Below are 22,785 nucleotides of genomic sequence, written 5' to 3' on the forward strand. Positions count from 1 at the left end.
CCACAAACCCGTTTCGTACATAATCCAAATCTGTGATTATGACCAGTTCATGGAGTTGATGTTGGACAGCAGTGAGGATGGCTTGATGCACAGCCATTAACTCTGCCACTTGACTACTTCGGGGACCAATCTTGTACCCAGCAGAGGGTTCAGTAGTCTCATTCACCCATGCATTGCCTATGCCAGCCACAAGTTCTTTTTCCCCGTTGTTCTCAACATGGTAAGAGCATCCATTCACATAGACAGTGGGCATTCAAAGGTTTTGTGTGGGGAATTAAGGTATGCCTATATGTTGTCCTTGATTTTTAGACTTTCATCCTCGATACAGTTTTCTCTGGCACAATCATGCAAGTCAGCCAGAGCTTGCGCGAGGGGACTCTTCTTGTTTTGGCCATATTGTATTGTATTGTATTTTTTATTTATAACGCGCAAACCCGCAGGCCCGGAGGCATCAGGGCGCAATTTGTACAAGGTTACAGAAATGCAGGAATAACAGAGCATCATATCAAACAGGGATCCAAAATGCAGGTCAAGCAAACAGTCATTATATATATTTACAAGAAGATCTTATATACATATGTACAGTAGTTTCAGTGCCGATAGATGATAGTAGTGGACGGTAAGTCAGGGTATGTCGGGAAGAGGCTCGAAGGCGGCCTTAATGCTGGTTGAGAAGCCAAGATCTAGTATTTGCTTTGAAGATATTGAAAGAGTCTTCCGCTCTAATTGAGACAGGGAGGGAGTTCCATAACTTGGAAGCTAAGACGGGGAAACTTGAGCCCCCTGCTTTTTGCAATTTAAATCTCGGGATCACTAAACAGTGGGATTGGGCTGTTCTTAGAGGTCGGGAGGTAGAGTGGCACGATAGTCGACTACCAAGGTAGATCGGGGCTTTGTTGGCTAGGCATTTGTGCGTAAGGGCAAGTGTTTTGAGTGAAATTCTCTGTTTGACAGGTAGCCAATTTAGCTTACTTCTGGTTTCTGTGATGTGGTGGTGTCGGGGAATGTTTAGCGCAGCACGAATGGCGTTGTTTTGTGTCGTTTGAAGTCTGTTCAGGTTCTCTTGGCTGGTGCCAAGATAAAGAGCACTGCAGTAATCAATTTTAGCCATAATAAGGGTTCTCGCTAGCGTGACGCTGTTGGACGTAGTGAGGAATGGTCTGCAAGCTGCGATGAGTTTGCATGTGTATGCAGATGCAGATCTGACAGCATTAGTTTGTCGGGTTAATGAAAGTGTGGCATCAAGGTAGAAACCTAACGTTTTGGTGTCTTTTGAGACACAAATGATATTACCATCAATGTTGAATGATTGATAGGACGGTTCTAGTCTGCTCAGACGTTGTGCAGTGCCCAGAATTAGGAGCTCCGTCTTGTCATCATTCAAGCACAACTGATGTTGGGCCATCCAGGCTTGGATGACCGAGTAGATGTCGTTAAGGGCTTTGGTGTCACCTAGATAATCACCAGTGATGGGGATGAGTATCTGGGTGTCGTCTGCATAGTTGGTATAGGAGACACCCAGATAGTCAAGCACATCAAAGAGTGGTTTCGTGAAAATGTTATAAAGTGTAGGTGACACACAAGAACCCTGAGGAACGCCGCAGTGAATCGGGGAGGGGTCCGCGGCTGCGGATGGGGCAAAGACTCTCATGGATCTGTTGCTCAGGAAGGATTTGATCCAAGCCGCAGCCGAGGAAGAGAAGTTGGCCGCTGAATGGAGGTGCTTGCACAGGATCTGATGGTTGACCAGATCGAATGCGGCTGAGAGGTCGAGAAGTAGTAGTAGTGCTAGTTTGCCTTGATCCTTTAGAACCTCGATTTGGGTTTTAAGGTCTAATAAAGCGGTCTCTGTCCCGTGTCTGGGGCGGAAACCAGATTGTCGAAGACCTAGCAAGTTGTTAGTTTCCAGGTAATTTTGGATCTGAAAGTATGCGGCACGGTCTAGGATTTTGAGCAGAAATGGTACGGTGGTGATAGGTCGGAAGTTAGTGGGAATGTTAGGGTCTAGGGAAGGTTTTTTAAGCAGTGGGATAACCCAAGCGTCCTTCAGATTGTCCGGGACAATGCCTGTTTGAAAGGAAGAGTTGATGAAGGCCGTGATGAATGGGGCCAGCTCGTGCGCTGAGTCCTTGATAGTATGAGCTGGGCACGGGTCACCTTGGCAGTTAGTTGGCTTAATTCTAAGAATTATGTTTTCTACCTCTGCCACGGTAAGTGGAGAGAATGCGAATGGTGTGATATTGGTGGGGTCTGGTAAGGGGGCCTTAGTGAGGGGATGAACGTGGTTGTCGCGATTCAAGTTGTCCTGTTTATCTTTGATTTTGTCTTGTAGTGTGGAGATTTTATTTAGTAAGGCCGCTTGGATACTGGCACACCATTTACTATCTTTCACGCATGTGTCAGGGGGGGCGACTGGAGTTTCAAGCTCTCTTAGGATTTTAAAGAGTTCCTTGGAGTTCGAGTTGGCTTGTAAAATGCGGTTGTTGAAAGATTCCTTTTTAGCCGTGATGATGGCATCTTTGTAGGAGAGTGAGGCTAGGAGGAAGCTGTCTCTATGCTCGTCTGAGGGGTGGCTTTTCCATCTATTTTCGGCACAGCGTTTGGCTTTCCGGAGTGATCTTAGCTGTGGTGTGAACCATGAGTTGAGATAGGCTTGAGGTTTAGCCTTTCTAAGTTTGAGAGGTGCTATATAATCAATGGCAGTTCGCATTGTTTGGTTGTAGGTGTGTGCTAGTGAGGTTGGATCAGAGTAAGAATTGGTGGCTGTGTTAAGGGACGGGAGTAACAATGCGAGGAGTTTCTCCTTGGTTATGTCTTTTTTGCTTCGAGTTGGGAGTGCTGGGGCTAATGGTGACGGGATTCGTGGTGTGGCTTCAATGTTGAAAGTTATAATGTGGTGGTCGGACCATAGACAGGGGGAATTGTTAAGGACTTTGATATTGCAATTGGAGCCAGCTACCCAGTCAAGTGTTCTACCTTTAATATGGGTAGGCTCTTGGATGTATAAGGTAAGGCCGAGGTCAGATAGTGCGATCTCCAGGTCAGAGGCCACTGGATCTTTTAAATCCCCAAGACCTAAGTTAAGGTCGCCTAGGATGATTGTTTGCGAATTGATCTTTGTATTGTTGAGGAGGAGAGTGGAGATTTCACTGACAAATGTTGGAGCGGGTCCTGGAGGTCTATAGATTAGGTGCATGGTGGCTGTTTGGTTAGGTGTGAGTGCTAGTTTGACAGACAGCAATTCGGCCGATGTGAGTTTGGAATCAGGTAACACTCTTAAGTCAAGAGTATTTTTATGGATGAAGGCCACACCACCGCCTTTGGAGGAGGTGGAGGAGCGGTCGCATCGTGTTATGCCGTAGTTTGGCGGTAGGGCTAACGCTAGTAGGGGGCCAGATGCGGCGTGAAGCCATGTTTCGGAGATAGCTAGGAAGTCAAGGTCGGACGTGGTGATGAGGTCAGCTATGTCTAGTGCATGTGCAGTGAGGGATCTGGCATTAATGAGGGCGCCTTTGAACATGGGCAATTTAACCTTGGTGGAGGTGGGTTTGCATGTGGTGGCAGTTGACAGAGATCCAGGAGAGAGGGGGGTTTGTTTCCTGGTGATGTGACGGGAGTGGCGTAGGCGTAGGCGGAATCTGGAGCCTAGTCTCTTATTTCTAAGAGAGAGGGGGCAGGGTTGGTTAGGTGTGGGTTTCCTGGCAAAGTGATCCAGCCATAGAGCTGGGTCGTTGAGGTATAGATTGGTATGGCCTACAGTGGGTGCCGCCGGGCTTATTCTAGGCGATGCGAGAGGTCGTGGGGGTGCCATGCTGGTGGAGGGCTGGTCCATTTTAACCCAGAGTGTGGCGGTTGTTACTGTAGGTAGCTGGAGAGATTGGGTGAGTCGAAGGGATAGTGTGAAGAGAAATGGGAGGAGTACACTGATGTGCATGATGAATGTCCTGGTTACCTAGGTGAGAGAGAAGAGCTAGGAGGTACAAGAATCATGTACATAGACAGGGGCCACCTAAGATCAAAATTAGCAGTGAGAGGCAAGGGCCGACGGCTAAATACAGTAGTCAGTAGTGAGGTACTGTTAGGCTAATAGCAAAGATCCTAGGGGTGCCTGAGGGCGGTCAGGAGTGGCTATAAAGCATAGCACGATATCACAGTGATCTCTAAGCGACCATAGGACACAACACAATATCACAGTGATCTCTAAGCGACCATAGGACACAACACAATATCACAGTGATCTCTAAGCGACCATAGGACACAACACAATATCACAGTGATCTCTAAGCGACCATAGGACACAACACAATATCACAGTGATCTCTAAGCGACCATAGGACACAACACAATATCACAGTGATCTCTAAGCGACCATACAGTTGGCATGAGACCAGGAGGGTCTTGAGTGGGTCAAAAGGTGTATTAATAGAGGACCATGTTTATGCAGTGGGTGGTGAAGAACACATTGTTCAGAGCAACGGAGTCTGTAGCAGTACTATGAAGGTCTGCACAATGAGGACGCTGAATTTCAAATAGGCACGGAGAGCTGGATAGGCTATTTCAATTGGGCATACTGGACAGAGTAGAGTATATGCACAGTGGCTAGGATTCAGGCAGCACCCCCAGTGGGTAGCGAAGACATAAGTTACACAAAATCAGAGGAGGCATGGGTCAGTATAGTTTCCATAGGCTGCAACGACTAAGGTGCAAGTCGCAGTGTTCCAAGGCTTACCGTGATAGGGCCCGACGTGGAGGAGGATGAGGCTCCCTCAGAGAACAGTCTAGTGATCGGGGGCAAAGAGAAGAGCGCTTCCTCGCAATCCGTCGCTAAACAGGCGCAAAACAGGGCCTTTATACGGCCTTCATGTCGGCCGCCGGCGCATCCGCCTGCCGGCGGCTACTGCTTGCAAAATGGGGCCCAGAACGAGGCTTAGCCTCGCTGTGGCGCCGCGTCGCGCCCGGCATGGGCGAGTCAGGCGGAAGATGCAGACACGGTCAGGCAGGCCGTGTGATGCCTGGTGTCTGTAGCTGCAGGATGAGGGGGGGGGCTCCTGCCCGCTGCCCACGAGGATCGTCTATGGTGAAGGGGGCCTGGGCGCAAAACAGGGCCTTTATACGGCCTTCATGTCGGCCGCCGGCGCATCCGCCTGCCGGCGGCTACTGCTTGCGAAATGGGGCCCAGAACGAGGCTTAGCCTCGCTGTGGCGCCGCGTCGCGCCCGGCATGGGCGAGTCAGGCGGAAGATGCAGACACGGTCAGGTCAGACATATCTGACCTCCACAGGAAAGCCTTGCATTGACAGAATCCAGGAAGTAATTTGGGAATTACTTACATTTCCAGCCGGGATTCTGTCACTTTGGAGATATTGCAGAGGCTGGTGTGGGGTCTCGACTATGTGTACCCCTGGATTAACGGGTGTATTCTTCAATGCCCACACCGTTGCAGGAGTGCCTTCTCACAATCATTGAATTTTTCCTCCACAGAGGATCAAGTTTTACTCGCATAGGAGATTACTTTATTGACTTTGTCATGCTTTTGATATAATACTGCAGTCAAGCATGTATTAGAGAACCCTGTCTCCAAGAAGAACTCCTTGTTTTTCACAGAGTATGCTACGCAAGGCGCTTGTGAGAGGCTTCTTTTGAGTTGTCTTAGGCCTCAGCTTGTTCTGGACCCCACTTCCACTTGACCCCCCCTTCAAAAGGTGAATCAGGGGTCTTGTGATCTCTGTGTAGCCCTCAATGAACGTTCTACTGTAATTAGTCAGTCCAAGGAGGCTCCTTAGTTCCTGCAGAGTTGTGGGGTCTTTCAATTTCTGGAGTGCTTCCACTTTCTTTTCCTGGGGACAGAGACCCTGAGAAGTAATATCATGCCCCAAGAAATGTATGCGGGTTCTACACCACTGTGCATTTTGAATGGAAAGTTTTGCTCCGGCGGCCCTCAACTGTATCAGAACATAACAGATCTCCGCTATGTGTTCCTCCACAATTGAGCTTTTGATGAGGACATCATCTACATAAGCCAGGTTACCCCTTTCACCCAGGTCGGGCATGGCCTTATGTAGAAAGATGTTGAATTCATTGCCGGTGTTGATGTATCCGAAGGGAGTCCGGGTCTATGTGCACTGCTGCCCCCCAAAGGTGAAGGCCAGCTTGTATTGGTCCTCCCTACTGACAGGTACAGTCCAGTATCCATTGGTCAGGTCTATTGCAGTGAATACGTGTGACCCCTGGATCTGGGCCAGCCCTTGGTCAATGCAGGGAAGAGGCCATCGGGAAGTATGGACCCGTTTGTTGAGCTCCCTAAGGTCGGCGCAGAGTCTCCACTGGCCATTTGGCTTCAATATCCCCAACACCGGATTATTAAAGGTGCTGTGGACTGGACGGATTATCCCACAGGACTCAAGGTTCTTAATTTTTTCAGTAAGGGACTCCATTGATGCGAGAGGCAAGCGATATTGCTTCACAAACACTGGAGTCATGCCAGGGTCCGTGGGAATTGTTGTTGTGTGGATGTCGGTGCGACCATAGTCATATGAGTCCAAGGCAAAGAGATCCTGAAAATCCAAGAAAAATTGTTTCAATTTTTGCTTTTGATCCAGAGTCTCACAGGCATCAGCTAGGTTGATTCTCTCTTCAACCATCTGCCTGAGCCTGGAAAGACTTCTGGTTTTGCTATCTCAGCGCCTCCTCCAGCTGGGTGGAGAAGTCCCTGGTCACAGTGCTGATTTGGACTGTTGGCTTCAGGTGGGGAAGGCTGCCCTCATTGACCTGGAAAATCACCTCATCCCTCCTGAAGTCACAGGTCACATCTTCCTTACCATAAGTGCAGGAAGTGTACACCAGGAAGTTCCCCCATGCCGAGTAAAGATCCTGTCTGATGTTGTGTTGTCATCACTGTCACTGTTAAAACAGTCCTTGGGGATTGGTCCTAAGAGTTCATTACCTAAATCTATGGAAAAATGTCGTCCATCAATCGCCATTCCAATAAAGGTGCCTGCGGCTAGAGCGATACTCTTTAAGTCGCTGTTATCCACCTCTATTGGAATGGTGTCATGTTCTATATTGACTAGTGGTGTTGGGTTTAGCCCCAACCCTTGCTGGTGGAGAGAAGCATTTAGATGAATATAGTCATCAGGGTTTTTCAATTTCTGTCCTCTTTTAACTTTCACTTCCAGGGAGAATTGTCGGGTCCTTTCTGGGATGGTGACTTCCTCTCCAATCTGAATTTCAACTGCATAAGGCAGCAGTTGAGCTGACTAAAATGCTTTCTCTGGAACATCAAAGCCCATGGGATTATCTGCTAATCGAGACCAAGCTTTGAAGTTTATTAGGTCAAACTAATGGCAAAGTGATTGAGAATGTCACTGCCTAAGTAAAAGGCGGCAGTGACGTCTCGCACGACCCAACAATTATGGACTATGCTCTTGTTGCCTATGGAGATTTTGAGCATACAGCTGCTTGGCAGTAGATGTTTGGAATTGGGTGTTTCCAGATCCATTTCCCAATTGTCTAACAGTCTAAATGTGGGAATGGCTGGATCTTTTGGGAGTTGGCTGACCATGACTTCGATGATGAAGCTCTTACCATTGTCCACACACTCTCGGGCAAGAACAGAGTCCTTCCCTTCATTTAACTGAACAGGGATGAACAACTGCTCTCCAATTTGCTGAATATCAGCCAGGCTCTGAGCTGATTTCACATCTTTCTTGACTATAGGAGTGGGAATGTCTGATTGTGGATTGGTAAAGAATTTCAGAGTGTTTGGAAGGAAGATTGAAGGTTGATTTTCAGAAATAGAGAGGACCCCCCATCACCAGTTAGTTGTCCTACTGCTATTACTGTCACATCGGGGATTTGGTTTATCTGGAAGTGAAATTCTACTTGGTCAGGTTTTTGTTCAACCATGTGGCAGGTGCCGTTTAAACGAACATGGTTGACACTCTGTTTTAATTTTATGGATCAGCTAGTCTGGGTCCAGAGGACCTTGTTTACGCCGTCTATGAGGGGTGACAACCTTCGCAGGAGGTCATTCCCTAGTAAACAAGGGGTGCCCTCTGGAGACACAACTATTACCGGGTGCTTCACCTTGTGTCACCCAATTTTAATATCCACATCCGCAGTTCCCTCGATGGGAATTTCCTTCCCGGCAAAGTTCTGAAGTTGTCCAGGAAGATGAGTGAGAGGAATTTGGTAATTCTCCCCCCTTCCTGAATTCAGTTTATCAAAGGACTTTTTGGACAGAAGGGTAGCTTGGGATCCAGTGTCCACCAGTGCCAAAATTGTACCCTGCACCTGTATTTGAACCAGGGCATAGAATCTTCCCTCCATCTCCGCAAGTGGGCACAGAAAATGTAAATTTTTGGACAACTGGTGCGTTAGGTTTCTAGTTTTGGACACTGATAAGGAGTCATTCAGATCGCGCAAGTGCATGGGTAGGGGGGACGGGAAAAGTGCAAGGGGGAAAGGGAGAGGGGAAAGTACAGTAGAGGGTTAGTAATGAACAAGATAAATAATAAGGGCCAGCTGGTGGCAAGTGCAAGATAAGTGCAGACAAGTGCTGGGAAGGGGGGCTGTAGGGATACAGAGACAGTCCCGCAGTGCAGGGGTTGCCAGGAAGGCAGTGCAGGGGAGAGTGGCTGGGCCAAGGACCGAGATTGGTGAGTGGCCCAGTTGCTGATTCAGTACAGTTTCAGTGATTTAGCAGGGGAGAGGGAGAGAGAAAGCAGAAGAAAAGAGGAAGGTTTTGAGGTGCTTCCGGAACCGGAGATGGTTCTCTTCAAGTTTCAGGGAGGCAGGAAGGCTGTTCCAGAGGGAGGCCCCTACTGCGGAGAGAGATCTCCCCCCAACTCGTTGCTTAGAGAAGCGGCTGACCCTGAGGGAGTTGGAGGCGGAAGAGCGAAGTGCTCGAGAAGGAAGATATTTAGGAAGGGAGAGTTGAAGGTAATTTGGCCCCAGGCCCCAGAAGGCCTTGTTGACAATGCAGAGGGTTTTGAACTTAATCTTCACAGCCACAGGGAGCCAGTGTAGCGATTTCATTCCTGAAGAGATACGGTCCCTGGGCTTGAGGCCCATTTCAGCAGCTTTATACCGATTTAAGAGTGATATAGCGAGCTTCAGGGAGGGGATAAGAACTTCCTTTATCATGTTGTTTGATGATCGGTCAGAGAAAAAATGTCAATTGCTTCTAAAAAGTGTCAATTGCTTTTAAAAAATGTTCTAGCTCTTATCTCAATGTTCCAATTGGTGTGTGGGATTTTGACCGCTCCTTCTCCTCATGCAACCTAAAAAGATTCAATGCCTTCTTCTTGGTGAGCCATATAGACTACATGTTGGAGTTCCTAAAACGATCGGTTTGATAAATGTGGTCTTTATTCTGTCGATTGTGTTGATGAACCTGGTAGTTAACATCTACTCTTTCTGTCACTCAGTAAGAGCCATGTCATTGTGCCAGTAAATTGTTGTCATTTTTGTACAGCAAAAGCAGTGACTTGTTTCCTGCAGTATTTGGAATGTACACAGGCAGGTATTTTTATGGTATAGGAGTATTTTTTCGTCCTATGTCTTCTCCACATTTTTTCTCACCAGCTATCAAATTAGTTCCATTCTTTGTGGGTATTGTTTACAACTACGCTGAGTTGAGAAATCTATCTTCTTGTTTGTCCTTCCATGCCTCTCAGATAATGTCTAAAACAGTATGTGGATTTGGCCCTTAGACCGGCTCAAATTGGAAGAACGTAATAGGGGCCTGTGGAATTTTTCACACCGAATCCAGGGTTGTAGAAATTTACAACGTTGCCCATCCATGTCAACCAAATTGTCTGCTTGTAGTGGAAAAATGGATCTACCTAATGTGATAATGTTCACCAGATGGTTAATATCCTCCATTAGCTTAGATATAAATGAGAAGTTACTGTTTCAGTATTTTGTGCAGAGGCCCATTGCTGAAACGCTGCCCATGGCAGTACAGACCATGCAGACATAGGTCTTTGCAACAACAGCTGAGCGCAAGCCCGCTCTGCACCTTTATTAGTGAGGGTCACATGCTCATGCATGTAACCCCCAAACCCGTGACTCAGCACAAGCCCTGTGGCTAGTTGCTGCTGTTATAACATGATACAAGGACACCTTGCCTGTGTGCTTCAAGTGGGAAAGGGAAGAAGGGGCAGAAAAGGAGGGCACCACCAGACGCTGTGCTGTGGTCACATGATCTGGTCACATGAGTGCTCTTGGCTATGCAGCAAACTGGTCCTCTGCCTGTGAGAAGGCCCTCTACCTTACATTGCATGTCTGGTATGGAAGATACCCTTGCCTGAGCGCCAGCCAACATACAGCCGGTTGACACCTGAAGAGCTCTTCTAGATCAGAAGTAACAAGGCCTACAAGAAGCTGCCTAAAGTCCCTAGGGAACTGTGTTGTTTTATCGTCAATAGATTTGCTGCGGATTTGACCATAGTCGATTTCGCTGCAAATCTATTTGACCTTTAGGGAAACAACTCAAATCCCTGTCCCGCCAGCAGCCATATACTAATACCTCCTCCCCTACTTACCTTTTTTGCCGGCCACCGGCTCTCCTGCTATACCCCTGCGGCATCAATTTCATCCCTCCAACGCAAGTCGGAGCTGAAGCGCCAGGGTCCCTTTTTCTTTTTTTTTGCATCCCCTGCTTCCAATGTCCTGGAAGCGAGAAACACCCACACAACCCCTGAATCCCATTATACTGTACATGGGGAGAGGGGGACACCCCCTCAACCCCTGCTCCTCATGTTCAGTATAATGTGTGTCAACTTGTTAGTAGTGGCCGAATTCAGCCAAATCGTTCATGCGGAAAAAAATGATCAATCACATTGGGTAGTACCGTGCCCTAGGACACGTTGTCCCACCATCAGGTTAAGCAAATAAAGACCTCCCAGCAAAATCCTGAATGCCTGTTGCCTACAACATGCCAACTACCTAATGAACACCTACACTCCTCTGCTGGCACAGATGTATGGCACCGTATTAATACGGCAGTTGGGCTGAATATCGGTTGCAAGCAATTCTGGAAGTAGGAAAATTGTCTGTCTCACTGAGAACATTGGGCGCTGAGCAGAGGAGTTGAGAAAACTGGTTCTCAAAAACTACAACCTGATATTGCCTTCCCATGGCGGAGAGGGTGCACTTATTGGATTAGAGCAGTGTGCATGTGTTGCAGACTCCTCTGATGAAATCTTTCACGATGTTGCTCACATCATCTCCCTTGAGGCCACCTCCAAAGATCAATCAAAGGGTTTTCTGGGTGGAATAAAAGACTGGCGCAGCGCCTTCTGGGGAAAACTGCTTCCATATGTCATGTATGCGGTTGAGGGGTTTACTTGCACTAATTGCCATCTGCAAACCACTCTGATGCCTCAAATCAGTGTGTTGCCAGACCCCTGGACACTGCTTGACCATGGCTCATATCCTCCACATCCCCGAATAGGACTCCCTAAACCAAGAATTTTACAGACTGACCAGGATTGAAGCATGACTTTGTGCCCCAGCCCATTGTACCAGAGGGGGTGGGGAGGAGGGGGCAGCTGTGGAAATGGCTGTGTGTGGCTTTCATGTTTTCTAAATGTATTTTCCATCTTGTACTGCACTTGACTGTATATACGCCTCAAACACATCATTGACATTGTGCCTTTAGTGTGTGTGCGTGTGAGAGACACTGTCTTCCTATGAGGACCTGTGTTGAGTTCCTGCCATTGGGTTTAATCCACTCTGTGCCCCCTTGCACCTGTGGTATGTGACTCTCACTGTGCACCACTTGTAATTTTATTTGTTTGTAATTGTAATTGGTTATTTATAATGTGCTTAATACCCAGAGGTTAATAAGCGCGGACCCGCGGATCAAACCTGTTTTGCTCTGTGTTGTCCTGCTTCCAAGACGAGCGCGTTACCCCTGAGCTATTCTCCCTTACCTCTCACTGTGTCTCTCGCCTCTCCCTGGGCACCTCCCTCACTGTGCGCTTCTCTCCCTCACTCTCTCCCCATTTCTTTCTCTGTTTGTCTTCCTCTTCCTTTTTCTCCTCCCTCGCCCTCAGCCCTCACCTCTCTACCAGTCCCATTCTCCCACTCCCTCTCGAACTGCTCCTGCTACATCCAAGGGTACTTCCATGCCCCGGGCTCCATGCCAGTGGGTATGCCCAGCTAGTATGCCTGCCATCAATGTGACGCTCTTTGCCCGCAGCCCAGTGCAGGCAATCACCTGTGCCCAGGGTGTCTAATTAATGCTGCTGGCAATTAGTCTATTGGCAGAGAACAAGTTTGCCAGTGGGGGTTGACTGATTTACCTCCAGCCAAGAGTAGGAGTCAAATCAGGCACCCACCGGCAACAAAAAGCTGCTGTTACCGACAATCCCCCCATGGAGTCCTAGAGATACATGGTATGGGGATTTCCCTGCAATTGCCAGCAGCCATTAATATCCTAGAATTTCCAAGATATCAGGCATCGATAAGAGTAGGTCCGTTTGCCGATATCCTGCCAGAATTACCGACGGTAGGATATTGACAAACCTATAATGACCGTGTATGTGTATCTTTCAATTAAATCCTGTTAAAACAAGCATTGGCAAAGCCAGTAGTTTGGCTTGTGTACAAGTATTAGGCATTTGCCAGGCACTGCTATTCGATGCCAAGGTACTCGCAACAATTGTGCACCTTCTACCGTCATTATCCAGTTAATACCACTGCGGCATTAGCCATAGATTCCTTTGGAATCCACCATCTTTTAGCAACTGCTAAGACTGGCAGGGTCCATGACGAATGTAACGGTTTCACACCAGCCTGGAAATATAATGCTGGAATCAAGTATTTGGTTTTCGCAGGCAGTGCTGGAATGCAAGGAGAAAAAGGTATTTCCGTACAATGTCCTAACTCTACCCGGAAACAAAAATCCCCCATAGTGCTAAAAGTGGTGTTAAGCAATGTGCAGCCACTTTTTTAGTAAGTCTTTGCACCAATCTTGCACAATGGAGGACTCGGAATAAGAACCAGAGTTGTTGTTATGTGTCTGTGTGTGTGTGTTTTTTTTTTTTAATGTGGCTGAATGGCATGCTGAGAAAGAAAGAAAAGGAAGAGAACTCACCACCTGAGAATGAGCTGGGCAGGGGAGGAAATAATCCAAAGGGGGTTTTGAAAAAAGGAACAATTGAGCACTAACCGTGGAGCTGGAAAGCAAAACATGTTTCATCATTATTCTTCCAATAATTGTTAGTGGTAGGTTGCTCTATTTCTAAGAGTGAAACCTGATCTGTTATAAATCGTTAGATATTTACATTTATAAGATCATGCAAATTATCGGGACTCCCCTCTCTTCTCCCACCAAACTATGATATTGATTGTTAAAAAGCTTGCTTTGGTCTTGCAACACACACATTTGGGCTAAGTTTAAGCGTTTGCAAAATGATCTCATAACCTGTAAATGCACATGTTTTAGTTTTGCACATTTTATTGTTCATTTGTAATGTGCCTATGCACGTATATGTCTCAAGGAAAGGGGCTGGGGGAACGATGCTACTAATCCTTGTACTTTCGGATCATGCAAGTGCAGGTATTTATAGCGACTTAATACCCAAGGTCGATTTTAAGCACGGATCCGGGATTCAAACTAGTGTTGCACAGAATGATTTTGCTTCCAAGACCTGCGGTTGCCGGTGAGCTATCCTCCCTTCGCCAAACCCCAGTATTCATGAAGGGAGCCTTCAACCATTTAATTAATCCACGTTTGTGGATTGAAGCGTCCATGTAGTGAGCATTTGTAGCTAGATGTGAACGTTTGGCAATCTTTCATCAGCAATTGATAAGTTGTCAACTCTGATTTCCAGCTCTGGTCAACCCAAAAAGAAGCCCACGACCGTTTCTTTGTCATTCATTCAGGCGGATTTTGGATTGCTGGACTCTGCAGCGCAGGTGAGGCATGCCTTGATTGTAAGTGATTTCAATCTGGCACACACCCAAGTCATGCCCAGCATGTAGTGCACAAATTAAACCCTTATTTATTTGTATCTATAAGTTCAATATTCTGAACGATATACCACTCACATCACACCCTTCTCCTGAGACCCCCCCCCCCAGTCACACTGAACCAGGAATCAGGCTAATTTGCAAAGGTAAATATTTATTTATGTATATAGAATTTAATCACAATATATTTAAATAGGTAACAACAATCACCCATGGGGTGACAGAACACTGAATAATATCTTTAATACACTAGGAATCAAGTAATGAGCACCAAAACAAATGCAGCACAGAAGAGAATACTTTGGGGTTGGTTTCAAACAGATAGCACAAGGGTTAGAGGTTCCCCCTGCAACGCCCCTCAACCCACCAATAGGCAATTTAAATAGATGTGAGGAGAGAGCAGGTTCTCAGGAATAACACAGATCAAACAGAATATCACTCCCACCTTTCCCCTTCAAACACAAGAGAAAAAAGAGAAATTGACCTTTCAACTGTCAGCATGGCTTTGAAATTTTCTTTGGAATTGACTGAGCAAAAACACCAAATGTGGTCAAAAATACTTGAAGGTGCTAATTTCACTTGTGGAAACTTCATCCTCACTTACCTGACATTGCGAGCTGTTTCGAAGCTCCTGTCGCCTTTCCCGGCTTCCTGGAGGAGGCGGGGCTACAGCGGTGCACGTGACCTATCACGTGACACAGGCCGCCTTCATAAGATCGAGGCTGCCGCCCGAGCGCTGTGTTCCCGGCGTGCTGAAGGTGCTAATTTCACTTGTGGAAACTTCATCCTCACTTACCTGACATTGCGAGCTGGTTCGAAGCTCCTGTCGCCTTTCCCGGCTTCCTGGAGGAGGCGGGGCTACAGCGGTGCACGTGACCTATCACGTGACACAGGCCGCCTTCATAAGATCGAGGCTGCCACCCGAGCGCTGTGTTCCCGGCGTGCTGAAGGTGCTAATTTCACTTGTGGAAACTTCATCCTCACTTACCTGACATTGCGAGCTGGTTCGAAGCTCCTGTCGCCTTTCCCGGCTTCCTGGAGGAGGCGGGGCTACAGCGGTGCACGTGACCTATCACGTGACACAGGCCGCCTTCATAAGATCGAGGCTGCCGCCCGAGCGCTGTGTTCCCGGCGTGCTGAAGGTGCTAATTTCACTTGTGGAAACTTCATCCTCACTTACCTGACATTGCGAGCTAGTTCGAAGCTCCTGTCGCCTTTCCCGGCTTCCTGGAGGAGGCGGGGCTACAGCAGTGCACGTGACCTATCACGTGACACAGGCCGCCTTCATAAGATCGAGGCTGCCGCCCGAGCGCTGTGTTCCCGGCGTGCTGAAGGTGCTAATTTCACTTGTGGAAACTTCATCCTCACTTACCTGACATTGCGAGCTGGTTCGAAGCTCCTGTCGCCTTTCCCGGCTTCCTGGAGGAGGCGGGGCTACAGCGGTGCACGTGACCTATCACGTGACACAGGCCGCCTTCATAAGATCGAGGCTGCCACCCTCCCGGCGTTAAGCCCGAGGGAGTAAAGCACATCGGCTGTTGTGCGGCTGTTAGGCGCTGGTGGTGCTGGAGGGTGACTGTGGAGACAAAACCATCTTCGATCCCCCCAGAAAACCCGGCAAAGTCCCACATAATCTGTAAATCCAACACATCACGGTACACGAGCAGAACATACAGAGTATCGTGCTGAGCCGCAGTCAGCGGTAGGCAGCCAGCTACCAGGAAGACTCCTGCCCATGGATACCCGTTCATTAACTCGCCTCAAAACAAAACAGACCCTGAGCGAAATTGGGTGTGACTCACCCTCGAATCAGATGTCTATTGATTCAGACTCCACTCCCCCGACAGCTGCCCTCGGGGACAATAATAAGTCCAACAACCCAGGAGAAAAACTAGTGGGAAATGCGATCAGCACTTTGAGTTCAAACCAGGATTGCCGAGTGGCCTCATCCCTCTTGCCAAATGCTCCCCTTGAACTCACCATCATTGTGCCTCCACTAGCATCAGCGCTTTCTCCCTCAACTCCGGGTTGTGATGCTGCACAAAATGGATTGTGCCCTGTGGAGAGTCGCTCCTCACCTGCTGCATCCATGGATGAGGCCATCTTAGACTTTGACTCCCAGGTAATTGTGAGAAACGTATTGGAACAGCCTCACGCCAGAGAGGCGGCAAGCGGTGATCGAAACGGTTGTCCAGATGTCCAACGAGACCAGCCAAATGCGGGTCTCCTTGAGAGAACCGCAAACTTACCTGATTCCACCCACTCAAATACAGAACTTGCACCTGTTTTAAATACCGATTGCGTGGAACACACTTGCAAAACACATTTCGATGCTGCATGCAAGATACTACATCCACGCTGTCCACCAGTAGAGAGTAACGAGGATGGCGACGAGTTGTTTCATTCCCCTTTTGAGGTGTCGGATGCCGAGCTCTTAAACTCGGATCCTTTACGCACCCAACAAAATCCTAAAATGTTACGATTTCATTTTCGCAACAAGGATGGGGCTCAATCTGCTGCCATTACAACTCCCCACAGTATGTCTCAGAACAGTCATCCTCTGATTAATCAACTTACAAACAATATACCAGTTAACTTAAGTATAGGAAACAGCTTTAAACCAGCGTACTGCAATAAAGAGAACACGCCAGCAAACTCCATTCATTTTACTCCCTCTACAAGACCATTAAACACTGCAACTGATTCATCTGGTCGGGAGGCCCGACTTACACAAAGGCTACAAGCCAACTTCGATTTAATGAAAGCAAAACTGTCTGAAAGTTACCCTGAAGGAAAACACGATAATGGGACTAAAAATCAGACAAAGTCAGTTTTGGGGTCACCTCCCAATGTTGAATCAGGAACTACAAACTACCAACAAAAATCTAGTCCTCAAGAAAACGGGTGAGAGGTGTCGCTAGTCCACATCGGCCCCATGTACTGAAAAATGTTCGAGTTGAGAAAGCGAGTGAGACTATGCTCAGACCAAAGCTTGCGACAAACAAAAGTGGTGACAACGCACCAAAGTGCTCGACCCCCTGTTACGCTCATAAACTTGTATCCGCCGATGCAGGTCGAGAGAAACAACGCCTACCATTCCAAGCGGACGACTCCGAATATAATGGTCACTACAAGCCAAAATTGCCTAATCCAATGGACTCATTCTCCGAAGCAAAAGCAAATCTTTCGGTCGCTGCAGCAATACAAATACATAACAACGTGCTAGCAGCGACATCTCAGGCTTTAATACCCTTCATAAAGTTATACGAAAGCATGAATGAACTACTTCATAATAACGGTGCAATCATTGGTCACCTGACAGAAAAAGTATCTCAGCTGGAACATAACTTTAATCTGCAGTTGGAACAACGAACAAAAGATCAATCGGAAATGGAAGACGGCCTTAGAAAAATAGTCCTGCTGATCGGAAAAAATTCAATTGAAGCAAAGACACAAATGGATGACCTGTCAACATTCATGCAAAAATCTCTTCTGCACCCAAGTCCAGCCCCAACAAAATTGTTGACTCCGGATAGTGGAATTTGTCAACACATAAACTCGGGCGACACAGCTGTACTGCCAATAACACTCCCTGGGAAAACAGTCCAGGTGAACGTGCAAGGTGTTACTTATCCCCAAGCAAAAGCTGAAGCAAATGCACTAAAGCAGGTGTCAAAAATGAAAGAAACAAGCTCTAAACCTGACATTCCTGCGAAACCTCAATCCTGCTTAGTGGAGGGCTCTCAATTGCCAAATGAAAGCGAAGCACCGCAAAATCTAAAAGGAAAAGTCCCTCCTAGCATCTGGGATCTCCCCCCAGCAGCTCCTAGTTGCTCAAATCTAAAGGCTTCTTTCGGGATTTTTCACGGGGGCGCAAAAAACCTCCAAACTGGTAAGACTCCAAGCTCCACACAAAATAGAAAACCAGGAGGTCCTCCAAGTAGTGATCCACACAACAAAAAGAAAGAAAAGACAAGATTTATAACGCAAAACAATTTCCAATCTCAAAGAAATTCATTAGAAATCTAACTACGCCTCCAAAATCTAAAATCTTTGTTCGTGACAACACGTCAGGAAATTTGTTAAAGAGTCAATCTCTATTCCGGACCCCGGTCTCTAGCAGAGAAAACTGCAAAAAAAAAAAAGAAGAAAAAGCAGCCAACCCTCCTTCCCTGAAGAAAATTGCGCAAAATCATGTGACTAAGTCAACAAAACCAAATCCAAACAAGCGCAGGAGGGTTGTCTCGGATTCTGGCAGTGACTCATCCATAAATGACCTTGAGGAACTATGTAACCTGTCCACTTACTCACACGATGTGAGTGGGGAAGGCGGCCATATCCTTGATGACAACATGTCGAACATTGATAAGACCCCCCTTGAGCTTCACATCCAACCATACAACAACCCTTGGAAAACGAAAGAAAACCAAACACCTTTGCCAACAAAACTGAGCGAGAAATGCACACCAGTTGCAAGAAAGTCTGACAGTAAAATGTTCGGAGGAAAACGTCTTAACTTAAACATCAGTGCGGAAAAGCTAGTCACAGTTCTAAATCCAAAGCGTACAATTGCTCAGAATCATAAATTCAGGGATACAAGAAGAAAACGCACCACTGTGGAGCAACATCGTGTCATAACAGCAAAGAAAATCAAACTGACCAACGTATTGGCTGATGACTCCGATGTAAATTTGAATCGTGGCAATGTCATGCGCCTTTTGCATTCAGTCCCTTCTCTAAGGACAATTTCATCCGACGACATCCAAATTGTCGAATACTACTCCGAAGAAAGACTCGACTGCGTATTACTACATGTCAACTCACATGCAGTTAGAAGATCTATGATGGGGGCAAAAGAAGACATATTACTGCTTGGCTTTGAAATTCTTGAATATCTTGAATCAGCCAAACAGCACAGAGATAACCTATCTGAGGAACATGAACAAAAAACCATCCTGAGTCATCGGCGTGAGCAGATTCGAAGGCATCTAAACTCAAACCTGATACCTGCTAAGACCAACAAGACCTCACAACATGACACGAAAAAATACTAACTAGATAACGGTGGATCAGAGGCCGTAAATACCCTGATCTCATGGAATACCAGAGGATTCGGCCACTTATACAACAACTTTCCAGTGGGCCTCGAGGACAACTTCATAATATGCCTTCAAGAGACCTGGATGCGACAGCTTCCTGTAAAAGACGGCTACCACATACTAATAAATCCTGCAAGCAAAAATGCGAGAGGTCGTCCGTCTTCAGGATTATTGACACTGATAAAAATAGGAACAGGTTGGGAAGTGGCAGATACATCGAATCCAAATGGCCATGTACAGGCAACTTTACTCGTAAGAAAAACCAGCGATTCTAGAAAAGACCTCTGCTCACCCCAACATCTTTTGCTAGTCAATGTATATTGGAACCCTGCAAAGATCTCGGCTGGGGCTTTTATCCACTCAATAACAACAACAATCGACACAAATCTAAGGAATTGTGACAATCTGTGGATAATTGTGTGCGGTGACTTAAATACATCTTGGTTTAATAGCAACCATTTGGACTTCAATCATCGCTTCAATAAGGATCTAAAGGATTCTTCTAAAAGAACAAGATGGCAGGAGGCTATGGAAGCCAGAGATTGTACCATGTTAAACGGCAATGTCCCGGGTGACACTCCGCCACAAATTACGTGGATGAACATGGGAATAAAGAAAACACTGGATTACATCTGGGTTTCAAATAACCTGATGCCGACAATCACCAATTTGCAGATCACGCCAACGAAGAACAGCGACCATTTTCCGTTGAAAATGCACTGGCAACCTCACTGTAAGCATCTAAGCGACACGGCATGCACCCACTTAGAGGTGAACGCCAGCCGCAATAGACTTCGGATGTCCTCAAAACAGATACAATACCTCACTGCCGACTTTCAATCAAGAAATGAGGCATCGACAGTCTTCCCCGATTATCCTGCCATTCTCCTAACTGTGGCCAGCTCCCAATCAAGCAAGAACACGTCAATGTCTAAACATAAACACACATGGAGCGTATCTCAGAATAATGAGGAGAAGAAACTGAGGAAAGATCTGAAAGAACTAAGAGCGGAGAGTAGCGTTAATAGAGTAGCAAAAATCAAACATCGAAAACAATTATATCGAAACTGGACAAAAGCTTTTGCCCTCCAACGTGACCAAGAACGTGGCGAGGAAATGTTGTCCTTGATAAGATCTCAGAACACCAGAGACATTTGGAGAATTTTAAATATGGACCAGCCAAATCAAGCTGTAATCATGGCAAACAGTATATCCGAGGCGGCTTGGGCAGCGCATTTTAGAAACGTCTTCTCGTCCACTAGCAACATGTTGGTGGACGAGAAAAACGGTGAAAAGGTGCCCTGGGATACTGCAGAGACCGCAGAGACCATACATGGCGCCATATCAAAGTTAAAAAATTCCCGAGCAGCTGGCCCGGATGGTATATCGAACATCATGCTTAAACAACATCCCCAAGAATGGGCAAAGTTCATAGCCGATCTATTTGTGACAATAGCCTCCTCCAGGACAATTCCATCATCCTGGTTGGAGGCCATCATTGTCCCGATCTACAAAAAGGGCAACAGAGACGTACCTGCAAATTATCGGCCTATCGCGTTATTGGATACCATCGGGAATGTGTTTGCCTCGCTTCTACAAGAAAAGATCTCAGCTTGGGCACGCCGCTGCGGCTTAAACGATGTACGTCAAACTGGCTTTACAAAGGGAGTGGGCACTGAAAACAACCTTGCTATACTTAATCTACTAAAGTTGGAAGCCCTGAGAAGTAAGGGAAAATTGTTTTTTGCATTTATAGACCTGCAACAAGCTTTCGACGGAATCAACCGAGAAAAACTGGAATTGTCCTCCAAACATACTAAATCCCATAAAAGCCTTACACGAATCAACATCAGTAAGAATAAGGTTGAACGAAGGTGGTGTTCTTTCTGAAGCAATTCCAACGAAAAAGGGAGTGAAGCAAGGATGCCCTCTTGCTGCGGAACTCTTCAAATTATACATTGCAGATGTGTCAGATGCGCTAACAAATACTCACTGCTTCCCTCCCAAACTCAATGGCACTCCCGTGAGCTACTTGATCTACGCCGATGACTTTGTCCTAGTTGACAAAACGCAAATAGGGCTACAGAGGCTACTAAATGCATTGAACATCTATATGACGGACAACGACCTAAAAATTAATGTTGATAAAACAAAAATTCTGAAATTAGGACATGGCGAGGGCCAGAAAAACAAGAAATTCAAATGGATTCTAAACAACGCTCCGATTGAGGAAGTGACCTCAATCCGATACTTGGGCATTCCATTTTCTATGTCTATAAGAGAATGGAGCTGGGTGTCCGAACTCGCAAAAAGAATAAAAACCTTGTCCCTACAAGGTGCAGAGATACACTCGCAATTCGGAAAATTCTCCCTGATTCCAGTACGCACCTTCTACCAACAAAAAGTGATACCATCCGTGACGTTTGGTGCTGAGACAGGTTGGAACATCGACTTTAAGATCTGGTCTAAACTTGAAGGCCTATTCTGGCGTCGGGTGTTGAGATTACCCAAATACCTGTCAGTATCAGTAATTCGCCATGAATTGGGACTCGAACCAATGTATGGAGCTGTCATTTGGAAATCAATGACTTTACTACGAAAGATGTCGTTAGAGAAGGTTGAGCCAGCATTCAAACTGTTCAACTCACAAAAAAACTTGAATTCAAACACCCTACAGGAAGTATGGGCCAAAAAAAGTAAAATCAATTATGCAAGCCGCAAACATCAACATGGAGATGCTGATAGAACGACCCCAAAACGCAAAAAAAAAACTGAGACGTCAGCTCTGGATCGACAACACGGAAAAACTCAATGAACTAAAGACTGCAATAGATCTGAGTATGACTCCGAACAAATTAGATTGCTTACCGAAATACCTGAGCACATTCCCGTCTCGCCATCATAGAGATGCCTTTTTGCGCCTAAGAACAAACCTCCATAAAACCAGACAAATGTGCTTTCTCCGACACATCGACAACGTAAAAGACCCCTCATGCAGGTTTTGTCGAAATCACCCAGAATCACTAAAACATCTTCTGACTGATTGTCACGCATTGAAGGACACTAGGTCTCTCCACCTACGCAAGTTCGCCCCTCAAACGGATTGCATGGAAGAACTGTGGCTCAAAATTTTAAGCGGGACCTCAGTTCACTTGACTTGTGCAGTCATAAACTTTCTGGAGCAAACTATAAACTCATGAACCAACGACTTGTCTGCTCTATTGCAGAAGTGAAGCGACTGAGGAAGAAAGTTGTAATAAAAGTTTGTAAGAAACTAGAAATTGCAAAAAAAAAAAAAAAAAAAAAAAAATTGTTATAAATTCCTATGGGAGCCGCTTTGAACAGATGCAAACTATCACAAGCAATGATTTAGTCAGAAGAAAACATTTGAAATCTCAAAGTCAAAGTAGGAAATAATTTAAAGCTAATTCATACATGTAAAATTGTTCAGAATGTCAAATCGTGGCACACTTTTCCTTGTGTGATTTTCGCTATAATGGCCCAATCGGTTTAGGGTGCTATGGATAGCTAAGGATGTTAGGTACAAGTGGGAGTTGAAATTCTGCTTCTATCATAAAAACTGAGGGAGTTTTAGAGGGTTTAGTAAGAGATGTTTTGCAAAATAGGCGCGAGAAGGGAAAACAGAAATTCTGGTTTAAAGATGACAGATAGGTTTTCTTATACTATGTTAAGGACTACAAAAA

Source organism: Ambystoma mexicanum, chromosome 6p (genome assembly GCF_040938575.1).
Source record: "Ambystoma mexicanum isolate Mex_15411 chromosome 6p, UKY_AmexF1_1, whole genome shotgun sequence".
NCBI classification, from domain to species: Eukaryota; Metazoa; Chordata; class Amphibia; order Caudata; family Ambystomatidae; genus Ambystoma; species Ambystoma mexicanum.